This window comes from Ambystoma mexicanum, chromosome 12 (genome assembly GCF_040938575.1).
Source record: "Ambystoma mexicanum isolate Mex_15411 chromosome 12, UKY_AmexF1_1, whole genome shotgun sequence".
Classification (NCBI taxonomy): domain Eukaryota; kingdom Metazoa; phylum Chordata; class Amphibia; order Caudata; family Ambystomatidae; genus Ambystoma; species Ambystoma mexicanum.
The window spans coordinates 1,092,343,609-1,092,357,782 of record NC_090936.1 but is presented as its reverse complement, the minus strand read 5'-3'; positions in this window follow the sequence as shown (position 1 = coordinate 1,092,357,782).

The window sequence follows — 14,174 nt, the reverse complement described above, 5'->3', positions numbered from 1 at the left end:
TGGTGTGGTGGGGTTCCGAATTGGCGTCATCATGTGGTTGCTCAGAGGGTAGGCACTGTTCCCTGGAGAGGTGACAATGGTTGTGATTATTGGGGTTTGTGTATTTGTGTGTGTGTGTGACATGCATGCATGTGCACGGGCATTTGTACTCACCTAGGAGCCATGTGTCGCCATGCTGCCCAGCTTCCAGGGCCCGGCTCACGGCGGACATTCTGTATATAAAACAGTCATGGGTGGAGCCAGGGTAGTTTGCATAGACAGAGGTGATGATTCCCTTTGCATCGCATACCACCTATACGTTGATGGAATGCCAGTGCTTGCGGTTTCGGTAGATGTGCTCAGTGGCCCTAAGTGGACGTAGGGCCACATGGGTGCAATCTATGGCACTGAGCACTTTGGGGAAGTGTGCCACCGTGTAAAAGTCCTGGACAATGGCCTGCCGTTCTGCAGGTGTTCCTGGCATGTATATGTGCCTGCGGACTGAGGGGCGCGCTGTCATGATTGCCAAGACCTGGTGTAGGCAGCGTGACTGCGTGGCCTGTGAGACCCCCCCACTATGGCAGTAGTCCGCTGAAAAGACCCAGTGGCCAAAAAATGCAGGACATTGAGCACCTTCTCCAAGGGGCTCAATGCTTGGGAGCAGAGGGTGGGGGATGTAAGGTCATCTTCCCACTCCCTGACAGGTCTAGGATGATACGGGGTGGAAACCTATACCTGCCATAGACCTGGTCGTCAGGCATCCCAAAAAGGCTTGTCCGTGGTGACAAAATGCGTGCCCTGGCTATTCTCCTCCTCCTGCGGTGTCCCACGATCAGTGCTGCGACAAATGGGGCATTCATCGTAGCTGTATATACGTGTTTGTTGTTTGCGTGCACTTTTATACTGTGCGCGGGGACGATTCCGCCTTCGTGTGGCGGACGCGTTGACGCCTGTGCATGTCTTTTGCGGTGCACGGGTTTCCCGTATTCGAATCCATGAATACGGGTTGTTCGCGTGCGTGTGGGCGTTCCGTGTAGTTCCCTTCAGTACTTCCCCAGTTACGCCTTCTTTTTCACGCGCTATTCCCCATTCCGCGTGTTACGCCCACTGTTCCGCCCACTTTTGTTGTGTGCGCCGCGCTATGTGCGCTTTTGCTGTGCGCGTAGCGCACACCATTTGATGACGTGTGTGCCCGCGTGCGCCATGCACGGATTTGGTGCACAACCAGTGGGAAACAAGCGCAGCGCCTTCCTTGAATCGCACGCGTGCGCTTGATTTCTCACTCTTGCGCCACCTTGCGCCTGCTTGCACTGGGATTTTCGGTGCACGTTTGTTCCATGAATCGGCCCGTAAGGGTCTTGCATTAGGCCAGGGTGCATCACGTGTTGGATGATATTTCAAATGCCATAACAAATACTCTATGAATTACTTTATTTTCATTATACAGCACTTGCTATCACTGTTCCTGCTGGTACATTAGGTTGTTAATAACAGATGTAATTCCCGACCTCAGTAAGAAATAATGCCTGGTCCTTCCTGCTAGGATTTAAACCTGAAGATTTTAGCAGTGAGTCCTTAGCTCACGGAGGTAGTAACCAGCTTTGCTAGTGAGGGCACCTTTAGGGCTTCTTGTTGGCTTGACTTGTTGACTTCTGTTACTTTCTTCCCGGACTTCAATGATTTTCTAGGGAAAATAAGATAAAGGCAACTTATGAACCATTGACTTTTGTGAACATTCTATTGCTAATTTCTTTTGACTCGTTGGACATATGTGGCTGAAAGTTGTGAAATAAACTGCCTGTTCCAAAAGGGAACCTTTAAGGCACTTTCGTTGAATGGAATTAAAAGTTCAATCTTGAAAAATATGTTCTTTTGGCTCTAGCCCATTCACTTTGCCTTAAGTGAAAAGGTCCTTTAGACTGATATGTATACAGCGAACACCGCTGGACGGATTTACACCAAATAAGAAACAAGTTAGACACAAAGCGGTGCAGATGTGCCTTTTGATAGGTTGGTGTAAATCCGGGCAGTATATTTTTAGAAATTTGACAGAGAAGAGGGGGCCCCCAGCCCCAAAAACTCCTACATATCTACCATAGCGCATTGTAGCAACTGAAGCTTTTCAGAAATGAAGACCCATAATTCTTTTATATAAATGCAAGCCATTCTTGCTGCAAGTATGTAGCCATTGTGTAGTATAATTGCAGTAAATTAATGCAAGAAGAAAGGGAGGGTTCCAAAAAATAATGTTTCAAATGTATGCTAAAACCCCAAGGGGGTTTATCAAAAATGTTAATCGCATGCATGTGACTACCAACATTAGCACATGAGTAGGTCCGTCCCCCGCATACAATTTTACAAAATTACTACATGGAATTTAAAGGTGACCTTTACTCTTCATCTTTTACAAAATGTAAATGCTGCCTGCAATTAATGCTTTGCAGGCAGCATTTACAATGGATTCCTATGGAATCTGGCGCCTAGAACAGGCAGACTCCATTGCTTTAGCAGCTACCTGAAAATCTCATGCTGGTGGTAAACCATGGGCTCTTTGGAGTAGGGGACAGAAAGCGCGGAGGAAATGCTAATTCCAGCGTGTGCTCAATGTCCGCTCCCAAACGGGATTATAATGGCCTGAAGCGTAGAAGTAAGGCATACATGGCTATTGCCTTGCTTTATGTCTTTACGTCTGCGAGGACCCCCAAATATCACACCCATTCTCCTACTGATTTCTCTTTATCGTAAAGTGGTCAAACGCCATGGCCAGCGGGCCAAGGGCCCGACATTGGGGGAAAATCCCCAGGTTTGTAGCTTAGAACATACTGATAATATTTAAATATGAAATGTCCGATTATATGAAAATAAAAAGCGGGTGTTGTGTGCTACATCTTAACAAAACCCTTGAAATTCAATGCAAACATCTTTAGATGAAGTGAAGTTACGGTGATGGTTTCATGCAGCAAAACTCTTGAAATTGAAACTATGCCATCTTAATTACCTCTTGTTGTGCAGCCCATGAGCGTACCAAGGACACCACAGAAGACATCACTGATGACATCACCAATGAAATCACTTAGGACATCATGTATTACACCATTGATTACTTTAGGGGAACTGGAGCACACTGATTGGATGTGTAGTGCATGCTACCCTAGATCCCGTTATGCGGGTAGGGTGGCCACCTGTGGCTACTTTGGGTGGCCTGCTCGTGCTACATACCATGGCCGTGACCCAGGGACCCATTACTTTGTTTGGCAGAGCCTAGGGCATGGCCAAAGGTAAGCCCCAGGCAATTTGATAGCAGGCCATGGCTGTCATTTGTGTGTTCTAGTTTCCAGTGATGTCATCAATGATGTAATCAGTGATGCCATCAGTGATGTTATCTGTGATGTCATCAGTGGACTCCGGACCAGTGCCATGAGAGGGGCACAGAATTAAGTTGGTCTATGATCCAACAATTGATTAATTTCAAGAGATTTGTTGCGTTAAACCATCACCTTAACAGCAATTCAAGTAAAGTTAATATAGCATGATAGCATACAACGATCCGAAAGCTGCGCTCGTGTGTCTCCTCATAGAAGATCCCTGAAGAGAAGAGCAGTACCTGGGGAAAAACCGAAACACACTGTGCCTGTATTTACAGCTATGGATAGATCTATAGTGTAATGTGTATATGTAGCTAGCAAACATCATCAATGTAACAGTGTGTTTAGAAGGCTTGACATGAAACCTTCCACCTGAGTTGGGAAAGCAGAATTAGCCATTTCAGCAACGTCACACACAGCACAGTGCCACCCTGTGGACATCACTGGAAATTCACACACAGGTTCCAGATGTGCAATGCATTGTGGGTATGCAAATTATGCAATTGTGTCAAGCCTTTGCTCCAGTACCATGTCTTTGTCTATAGGGCAGTGCAATTGTAGACATACATGTGTGCAGTTGTCTGCATCCTTGAGAGCTGTCAGTCTTGGGCTTAAAAATGCTACCTATGAAGGAAGGAAGTCTATGAAACGACACAGAGGAACTTCTCGTGATGTTCTTGGCTAACCACAAGCTCACACCGGTAACGCGCCACAGAACGTGGCTGACGAGAGTTGAGGAGTTCAAGTCGATGAATATCAAAACCAAAACTTTGCGCAAAGCCAGAAAGAACTAGACACAGCGTGCTTGACATGTGCTTGTCGTTCAAAGCGAGGCAGGGATTGGATAGAAACGGTCCCTTTGGAGATGGATATCACACTAATGGCCGTTCCTGCCATGTTGGCTACTATACAACAAACACGAGTAACGGCAAAAGAGACTGAAGCAAAGAAGGGCGTAAAAGCACCGGAAGAAAGAAGTACACACAGCGACCCGCCGTCATCACCAAAACACTGGAAAAGGAGGATGTGGGAGGAATGATAAAAAGGTCTAAATTTAGACCATTTGCACGATTCTTATCGACAGCAGGAAAGGTCAGGCGCAGTTATTTAAGGGAATGATTTCACAGCTGTGGTACACGATGTGATAGTGGCAGACGGATGGAAACAATTAGACTTCAATGATGACAAAGTTCCTTTAAAAAGGATGTTCTGTGTTTATTGCATGTTTAAGGGCGATCCGTAGGCGGCATGCGGCTGCCCCAGGCATGCACATACTTTCTTAAAGGAGTCTCCATCTTTCAGCAGTCATTCACTCATTCACTCATTCATTCATTCATTCATTTATGGCTGCATGCCACCAGCGCGCGCCTCAGAGGGCCTTGCAGAGAGTCCCATTGACTAAAGCAGATTATTGTAGGGCTGCTATTTTGCTGGAATGTCTGTGGTGGTGGTTCTCAGTGGATGGCAGCACGGCTCTGGTGGTGTTTGATTTGTTTGGTTTTGTGCTGTTGTGGAGGGTGGTTACGCTGCCGGTGGAACTTGGGATTCAAGCAATGGCATCAACTCTTCAGTGTTTTCCTGATGGGTACCTGAAGCTGATGCTAGTAGATCCGAACAATGACCCATTCTCTGGCAGCAGAGCAGGTGATTGGCAGCAGTTTCTTTTTGTCTCACAATATCATGCTTCACAGGCCTTGTTGACTTGGAAAGGTGTTTTGTGCCCTGGCTGCTCTTCATTGGCTTGTTTGATAGGTTGTAAATGTGGTTGTGTTGGACGAGCCTTTAAAGAACATCTCGACTTCTAATACAGGTAAGTGACTTTTCCCCCAGTTCTACAGCTTTATCAAAGATGGCACTAGTACCCGCTATGTTCTATCCTTGCAGAATGAATGTCTCTTTCCAGGCTTAATGTTTTTTATGCAATGTGTAGAACGGACTATATGTATTGTGACAAAATGTAATGACCATAAATTGAATGCCAATGTAATTTAATGTAAACCAAGTAATGCGCCAAGATAACTTCGGGTTAGGTGCGCTCTACAAATGAACAAATAAATAAATAAAGACATAGGACAGTTCACAAATCCTCAATTTTTCCCAGACACCAGTCTGCTTCTTACTCTGAGCAGCTACATTCTCTTCAAGACGGGCCTTAGGCCAGGGCTGCCCAGGCACCCGCCCAGGGTGCCAATAGACCCTCCACCACGCCAGCTCAGGGGAGTATTTCAAGGGCTCCCACGACCTGGCGCGGTGCGAGAAAGCTCAGCAGGCGCCCTATTAAAATTAAAATCGCCCTGCTCTTGTGCAGGCACCAGGCTTTCCAGCACGGGAGCCGGACGCATTTAATAACAATAGTGAGCGGGGAGCTAAACAAAAAATTGGCGTGGGTGGGGGGTGGTGGCACCAAATTGAGTTGACTCACCCCGGGCGCTTCCAGAGTTAAGGCCGCCGTGGGTATCGGCAGCCAGGCATGCACTGTTCTCTGACTCTCTCCCTGCTGATTACGTCCAGAGCGACAGTATGTGAGAGCGAGGACGAGATGGGGGCTTTTCCCCAGGCTGGCAGGGCTTCTGGGAGGACAAAGGACTCAGGGTTATGGAGAGTACGCCCACCTCCCTGGGATGCCAGGCAGTAAGCTACGGTGTCCTCCTCACCCATCACATTGTTTTTGAACCTGTGGATGGGAGATTCACTGCTTTTCAAACAGACTTTAAGGAAAGCTCTAACCAGCAGCATGTTGATAAACAGTGGTTGATGAAAGGTGCCCGCATCCAGCTGTTTATGCTGGCAGAGGCCAAAGGCCGACTTTAATTCAGAATGGTTGACTCCGTATACCTTTGCTACATCGAAGTTAATTACTTTGTGCAAATTTACTTCGATACAATTACTTAATTTAAATGTAATTTAAACATGTATGTTTGGTGGTAAGGGTTGTAGGGTGGTGGGTGATAGGTGGGTCCGGAGTGTTGGGGGGACCCTCCATTATATAAAAAAAAAGAAAAAACACAAAGTAATTGCATCGAAATGTATTACCACAAAGTAGAAAAGCAGGCTACTGGGGCTGTAAGAAGCAACATTGGGCCAGTCATTGCACTTCTAGGGTTCCCTGTGCAAATAAAAAGCCTAGGCCAATGGCGAACTGAAGAGACACAATCTAACTTCAAGAGACCGGAGGTACTTCATTTACCGACCACTTATAAACAGCCCTCCAACGAACTGGTACTTGAACAATACAATATGTTTATAAGGTCACTTGCATCCCCACTGCCGTTTTTTGTTTATTATTCTCTTTTTACATATGATTCACAATCATTATATTGTCATATACAACACCAATTTGTATCAAAAATAGTCATTTATTATTTTTTAGAACACATTGTTATTAAAACACTTTTTTTCAATTTACTTTTTTATAATTGCAAGGGTTCTCCATGCAAAATGTTTTTACAAACATACATTAATCTAAATGATTTTGAAATTCACAATGCACATCTGATGACATGTAGTAATACACTTTTTAACAATTTTATCGAAATAAAAATGTCATAGGGATCTGTTATTTGCTCCCCTCCCTCATAGAGCAGTGCAACACAGTCCATAAAGCATTTTACTCTGTATTAACATCACCCATGCTTACTTTCATACCGCATTCAAACCATACCCGACATGTTTCATTCCTAATACACTTTCATACAGCTCACTAGGAAATTCTTCAGGGGTAAAAACTGAAGAGACACAAGAAGAGTGATGCAGCAGCACTGTATTGACCCTGAAGAAACATTGGGCCTCATTATTAGTTTGGTGGTATCCCGCCGGTAAATGTGGCGCAATAACACCAAACGTTAATACTGTTACTGGCACTTGGAATGCTGGAATTATCGCCATATTCCAAGTGCCGATAAATTTACGTAATTCCCCATTCCATGGAGTCCATATGGCTCCACGGGGGAAATTGCCGGCATTACCAGCACTGATAATACCGGTGCCGGTAATACCAGCATTTTATGGTGGTGGGGTGCCAGAATTACCAGCAGCTCGAAGCTGCCAGTAATTCCGACCAAACAACCACCAAACCTGTAGTTTGATGGTGTGGGAAAAGTGGCGGTAATAGGATTACCGCCACTTTTTTCCTGCACAGCCAAACTTGTAATGAGGCCCAATGTATACCACAAAGGGGTTACAGTGATGCAAAACCATCCCATCTCTTCTACAGGTGCAAAACGTCTAGCTTCTCGCCCTATCAATTTATGTTTGGGCACAGTACCATTTTGCAGAGTCGCAACATCAAACTCGACCTGGAAGTGAATCATGCTGGCAACCCAGCACGTACCCAGCAGGCCAATGAGAAGAGCACGCAATTTGATACCCGAGGCTTATAAAAATTGCTAGTCTACTGGGAATCATTCTACCCAGGACATTCATGGACAGGAACTCATGCCCAGAGGGTGGATCCTGAACTGAAACGAGGCGTCCTGGGCGTGGACAAAAGGAGAGGGGCACGTGGGTGCTAATAACTTTATTGTGCACTCACTATTCGTAGGAAAACACAAGAGGAAGGGATGTATTTCACTGATGCAAACAGACAATTGGCCTCAATCCGAGTGGGGCGGTAAGGGATAACGGGCACTGGTAAGGAGACCGGTGCCGGTAATCCCTTACCGCCCTACTACGAGTTCCCTTAGCGGGTCCCTCCTTCAATGCCTGGTCTGACCAGGCGTTATGGACGGGAGCCGTTAAGGGAAATCAGAGCCAATAACGGTACCGCAAATTGCGGTACCGTTATTAGCTACTTCCCCCTTCCCATTGAGCCCTATGGAGGCTCAAATGGGAATGGGGAATGTTTTTTTCAGTGGGGACTTACCGGTCCCGCAAAGGTCGGACTACACCGATAAGTTCCCATTGAAAGAGACCGGTGCTGGTACCGTTATTGGAGGCAGTTATGGCGCAAATAGCGCCATGACTACCTCCAATCTCAGAATGAGGCCCAATCTCTCCTGAGCTCGATGTTCAGAAAAGATCAGGGGCCATATTACAGAAATGTTGCACCGATGCAAGCACAGTGTTACATGGTATTAGTCCAAGCGCAAAAACTGTCCTAATGCAGAAGACTTGTGTTGTCAATGCATTTTTTCACCAAGGCAAACTTTGGCAAAGCCATCTCTATTTAAAGTGGCATAAAGCATTGAAATGTGAATTTGCTGCCCTGGAGGTTTACTGAGTGCTGCTGCTGTTGTTGAGGGTTTGCCCTTTTTTTTGTAAAATATTCACACAAGCTTGCGTTATGGCGGGTACCTGTGTTCAGTGGTATTTGATAAGATATGATATGGCATTTATAATGCGCCTATACACAAGTGTTTCACCTACTCTGCTCGTAGCTGAGCGTGTCTGGTGTCTCTAATTGGACTCCTCTACTGTATATGTGTGTGTGTGTATGTGTTGTGTGTGTGTGTGTGTATATATATATATCGGGGGAAAAAAGCAGAGGAAAAAAACGCACTCCACACATGAGGCACTGCAATTCCCCAAAAATAACAAACTCGGATCAAAATGAAGAAACGAGTTTAATGTTGGTAAAAAAAATGAGACAAAACACACACAGCAAACAAAGCAGGACGCCAAGGGGGGGTCCTGAACAACGCGTTTCGCGCTTCCCTGAGCGCTTGATCACGTTAGGGGAACAAAGAAAAAAATCACCATACATATTACAATGTAGTCCCTCTACTGTTTCGCCCGTCTCCATAGGCCTGTCACTATGCCATAAAACCAGGGCGGCCATGTTAGGCTGGAGTAAAGCCTCATGTAAACCAATGGTAGAATAAGGTAAACATAGTTGCTTAGCAGATTGCACAATAAAACAATTTAAGTAACATGTTTAAATTACAGCAAATAAAAAATGGACACAATGGAAAGATAAAATCCCATAATAAGAAATATATATTTTAGAGGGCCTGCAGTAGCTGCCCTGTAGTTATGATTAAGTTGCTCCACCCATAGGAAGAGTACTTTTTGGGCGGCTCATAACTTCGTCCACCCTGGATGAATCCTCACAAAACCTTGCAAGAAAAGTATAAGGCCCATCAGATTGATTCTGCAAAGTGTGGTGCAGTTTCATGCAGAAGGGGAAAGGTTTTAGAGGGGGGTCCCAAACGTTGTGGTTTTTCCCAAAGACGCAAATGAAAAAACATTTGACTCATGCCTACAGCCCAAATAGATGAATGGATTGTCATGAAATTTGCGGCAGGAGCGGCGGCAGGGTCCCGAAAGCGTGCATTTGTAAATTTGGAGTAAGTCTGTCCAGTAGTTTTTTTTAAAATGACCAAAAAGTAGGTATAAAAAAATTAGTGATATCTAGGTTCGGTCCGCGGACTCACTTCCCTGTTTGGTCCACGGACAGGCCTCTGATTGGTCCAGAGGGCGGCGTGAGGTCTGCGGACCAGGTACGCGCCCTCTGATTGGATGGTGAAAAGCATAAGGTGAGTCACATTTTTGGAAACGGCCGCCATGTTGGATTTGCAGAGAGTCGCCCGGGGCCGCGAACCCTGTGGTGAAAACATTAAAAAATACAACATTGCACTTCTTAAACTAATGAAGCAATCTCTGGGGACGTGAGATGTGATGAGGAAGGGATATGGCCTTAAAAAGGGCAAACAACGGGTGGTTTTTCATCTCCAGTGTCCGCAAACAGTCCGGAGGTCCGGGGCAGTCCTGCGATGTTCGCGAACATCTTGGATGTTCATGGATATATATGCCAATTTCTTCATTAGAGGGTTGGTGAAAAGTAGTTTTTGGATGGCTTATAACTTTGGCGCCGCTCAATGAAACTGCATGAAACCTTGGAATTGCATTCTAGACCTGACTATGAATGGTCCTGCAAAGTGGTACTGTTTTGTCAAGAGGGAACAAAATTAGAGGGGGGGGGGTCTAAAATAATTCAAAGGCTTATAAATGTGGTGCCAAGAGGGGGCAAAATTAGAGGGGGGTCTCAATATTTTTTGATGGTTTATAACTTAGTTGCTGTTTGACGAATGTGGACAAACGTTTGCTGAAAGATCATCGACCCAAACTTGAATGTTTTTGCAACGTCTGAATGGATTCTGTCAAGTGGGGGCTAATTTATATGACTTTTTTATGTACATACAATTTGAGACTTTTCAAAAAATAAAACATGGTGGATTTGCAGCAAACTCATGTCAGGAGCATTGGCAAGGACCTGAAAGCATGGTTTTGCAGATGTGTCCGTGTTTTATTTTTTTTAAAGTGTCATATTGTAGGTACAAAAAATAGTGATATCCTTTTGGTGACTGAGGTATAGCCTGAGGCCATGGGCAGTGGCCAGATTGTCCGGCTCATGGCCTTTCACCTTGGGCCATGAGCCGGACAATCTGACTACTGGCCATGCCACAAGGGACTAGCAATGGGGTTAAAGTGGGCATGGGCACTAGGGAGAGGCTATGTGGTAACGTTTTTCGAAATTGGGATAGGATTGAATGGGAAAAAATATCTGCTTGTGGGTACAGATTGCAGGAGGAGGGTCAGCAAGAACTTCAAAGCAGTTTTGCAAATATGTTCTGTGTTTTATTTTTTTGAAAGTGTGAAAATGTAATTACAAAACATAGCGACACAACATTGGTGTCTGGGCAATGGGCCTGGCTGTCAGCAAGGAGAAATGTGTACTGTCATTTGCTTATTGGGGCTTGCGGCTTAGCTGAAGCGGTAGGTTTGAATGGGAAAAAAATATTCTGCTTGTGGTTACAGCTTGAAGTGGTGGACTAGATTACAACAAATTTGTGCGACAAGCATTAGCAAGGACCTGAAAGCATGTTTTTGGAAATATGTCTTGTGTTTTATTTTTCCAAAGTATAAGAAGGTAAGTAGAAAAACTAGTGATATACAGTTGGTGTCTGGGTAGTGGGCCTGGCCCTCGGCAAACGCAAATGTGTACTCTGATTTGCTCATTAGGGAATGCGGTATGGTCAAAGCCCATGCCCCATGGATTTGGAGACTGGCCATGGCTGCAAGCCATAAGCACTGGGCATTGGTTACATTAATAGGGTACAGTGGGCACTGCGCTAGGATGCGGGGTAGGTGCAGTGAATAATTGGCGTTGTTTGGTTGGGCTAATGTCATGGTTGAGCCATATGCCGTAGGCAATTGAACGATGATTTGCATCCTCAGCATGTGCTGCTGATAACGACCAACATAAGTATATGTTGCAAAAAATATGTTTCTTTAAGGAGGTTTTTAGAATTATTAATAACTTATATACAGTAATGTAACACCATGAAACATTTTACTTATAAAAACCTATTGAAATGACACAAAAATCTTTGTTAAAGAGATGTTACGGTTAAGAAGCATCCCACCCTTGAAACTCCTCTGCTCCAGTAGTTAGCCAGTGGCATCCCACCTTGGCCTCCCTTGGCATTTCCCTCCTGGGTTCTCATGAGCACTTGCCCATCCATACTGCCCCTTCCATTCATGCACTTCTCTCACTGCACAATGCATATGTGCATTTCTAGGAGCACTCTGTACAATATTTTTGCATAAGTAAGGGAAATGTAGATGCAAGATTTGTAGAAGATTGTTAAGTGGCAGTTGGTGCGTGGAAGCTTAATATGGTTATAGGGTTAAATGTGCAGTTTTTGGAAGTGATTGGTGGATGGATGTTGGACTGTTTGAAAGCAGACATTGAGGAAGTGTTACAAATATAAAATTAAAAAGGGTAGAAGGGCTGCCCTGTGCGATGCTGTGCACGTGCCATCCAGGTCTTTTAATGATCCATGGCCTGGAAACGAGACTGTGGAGACAGCTGATAAGTTAAAAAGGTCCAGACCTTATTGTATGCTAGAGAAAAGTATTTGGGACAGAAAATTGTTTCTGTCCTTTTATATATTTCTCTAGTATACAATTGTCCATTATTCCCATTAGCATAAAACACAATGCTAATGAAAATGTTGGAGAATCTATTTGAGTCTAACTACTTTATCGAGAAATGTAAAGTAGATGTAGTCTATAAGATTATTTTATTTAGTTCTATTTTTTTTTTAACTGTGAAAGGCGGTTCGTAAAGAAACCTTTTTTTTGGTATTTTTTATTTTTCTTATTTCTTTTTTGCAGGAGAGTTCAGAAAGTAAGGTGGGGAGGGAAATGAGGGAAGAGGCAACAGGGGCAGGTGGACAGGGGAAGATGTTGCGCGTGTGTTACATCTAAGGTTGGGGGCAGTGTGACTTCCTGTTCACTGCAGGTTCGTAAAGAATGCTAGTAAAAAAAGACTCACAATGGTATACAGAACCACCATTTTGGACTAATGTCTCGTCACTAAGGTACCCAAACAGCTCAATGCAAATGCAAAATTACCAATATAAAAATAAAAGTCTGCTAAAGAAGAGTCCTTTAATCACCAAATGTTGAAAATTGAGATAGAAAGTCCTAAACAACTTGCAATGAACACAAAGCCAATGTCCTGCATCAGTAAATAACATTTCAGCAAATAACAGGCACGTGCCCTAATTGGCAAAAATGTAAAGCATGTAAGGAGTTGACGGATAACGATATTGCTATGCCGTCACTCCATACCACACATGCTATTATGGGTAGCATGAGGAACAAAGTGCATAGCAGCATAGCAAGAATTATTCAAGAAAATGTAAAGTGCAAGTGCAAAATAGTAGGGCAGACATAACAAATCTGCCAATAACAACTCTCTTATACCCCCCAAAGCGTTTCAAGTGCAATTCACCAATGTAACAGGGAGGGGAAAGAATAAAGATATGAAGGAGGGTGAAGTGGGAAAATGGAAAAACAGACTCCCCTCTTTCCCCTCTCGCGCCTGGCCTAAAGGTTCACGGCCCAAGCACCCGCCACGAGAAGAGTTTGCCCATCTACCAGACGACCAGATACCCTGGTACAGGAACATACGGATGTGTCCATCTGCTTGCCCAGCAGCCCGCCCTGCCCATGCCGATGCCTGCGGCATGGATCAACTGGACTAAAACTATACGTCGTTAGAGATGCCATGACGACCTAGCCAACGGATACAACACCTGTGCCAACATACACACTGGACACTCCCGCACCAATCTACATGAAGAATATACTCAGTGCTATGACGTAGGCGACAGACATACTCACGGACGTGCATCTTTATTATTTTCCATATAGGCTTTCAGAAATGCAGAAACGCAAGACGCATCATGAACTCATCTAAAGAGCTTGCTTACGCTTCTCCTACACTTAGGTGCCGCAATGAGAATTATAACAAAGACACGATACTGGCCATAAGACAATATGAGACTATAACCTAAAGTGCCTGTGCATGAGACGGTTCCACCTATATACTAGGCCTGAGTAGGCCGCAAGCAAGAGCTCTCGTGGACGATTAACAGAACAAGAGTCAGGTTGCTGATCCTGCAGAATGAGCCTGGGGAAAGCAGACAGCCAAGGTCGTAATGTTGCAAACCCACATTCCAAAAGCAGACCATCAAGGGCACGATGTTGCAACCTCGCACGCCGCGAGTCAAAGTCGCACCTGCAATTAAACCAGGCACCCAGTGGAAAAACAATATTAATTGTGCAGAATTCTGCCTCAAACACGGTCCCATCCCACGTGACCAAGCTGAACCTGACGAGATGCCAAGCCCGGGAGGAAGGAGGCGTCTGGATCCCTCGTTACAAGACACAGGCAGATACACTTGAAAGGATCAATGGACATCTGCAACGATGGGAGTAGTCGGCCGTCTAGCTCATGAATAAGTCTTCACATTGTCTGCATGTACCAATAGTGAAACATTGTTGCAAATTGCAGGTACACCGAGAGCTGGGAACAGCGAT